Raw genomic sequence first — 1,226 nt, 5'->3', positions numbered from 1 at the left:
CCCCATGGAGCAGTTCTACTCATATGGGGTCACCATGAGTTGGGATCAATTCCACAGCAACTAACAACATGGAAAGTTATTCAAAGTCTCATTATGTATTTTAGCATGGATAAAATCGAGCAATGTCAGAAATGAAGGATAATAGAAAATATCTAGTTGAAATAAAAACTGATACCCAGAGAAGCAAAGTAAATTGACCCATTAAGAACCTGTGTCCTGTGTTTCTCCTAAAATATTTCTTCTTATTCCACTTTTGCTAGTTTACTCCTTACTAATGGACCTACTCAAGAATCAGACACAGGAGAAAATGCTGATGTTTTAAAGTAAAGAAAATTTCATAAAATATTTAGGAGAAAAAAAGAATTTTTGGCTAACACAAGTTAGAGTATATATTCTGTAACTTTTTTTTTTTTTAATGCTGCATCTAAAATTCCTTTGCATTGATTGGCTGCTTGATTAAAGCAAGTGTTTGCTAAATGAATGAGTTATAGTAATTTCACAGCTAAAGAACATAACAGAAGATGCCTTATTTTTAATAAATACAATTCTTAATGGAAGCCCTGGTGGCGTAGTGGTTAAGAGCTAAGGCTGCTAACCAAAAGGTCAGCAGTTAGAATCCACCAGGTTCTGCTTGGAAGCTCTATGGGACATTACTACTCTGCCCTAAAGGGTCAGGGGTTTATAATCCTTTAATAAACTGTCTCACTTGTATAAAACAATTTAGGAAAGCTTGTCTAGACACTTTGTTGTGGAGTAGATTATAAAAAGAAGAAAAAACAAGATCCTTTCCTTCCTTATTTATTCCCTTTCTCTTTCTCCGTCTAATTATCATATTTTTATGCAAATAAATGCGTGCCTTCTATATTCGTTTCCCAACCTTGCTCTCCACCCGCACCCCCAAGGTATTTTTGTAAGTGTGCTATGCTAATTTTTTTTACAGCAACATGTAAAAAAAAAAATTGGCATAGTGCCGTTTGTGAAAATACCTTGAGGGAGAAGAGCACGATTGGCAAACAAATGTAGAAGATGCACATTATTTTCAGAAAATATGGTACATGGCTGTGGATTGTATATGCACTTTTTGTTTATAACACAACTAGCTCTAAACCTACATTTCATCTAAACTTGAGGGTAGGATGCAGCATATGAGTTAAAAATAGTCACTGCATGGCCATCTTCAAAAAAGAAAGAGAGAGAAAGAGGAAGGGGTTGAAAGGGACAGGAAG

This window comes from Trichechus manatus, unplaced genomic scaffold, assembly GCF_000243295.1.
Source record: "Trichechus manatus latirostris isolate Lorelei unplaced genomic scaffold, TriManLat1.0 scaffold00011, whole genome shotgun sequence".
NCBI classification, from domain to species: domain Eukaryota; kingdom Metazoa; phylum Chordata; class Mammalia; order Sirenia; family Trichechidae; genus Trichechus; species Trichechus manatus.
The sequence above is the reverse complement of the archived record's forward strand: the minus strand, read 5'-3'. Positions refer to the sequence as shown.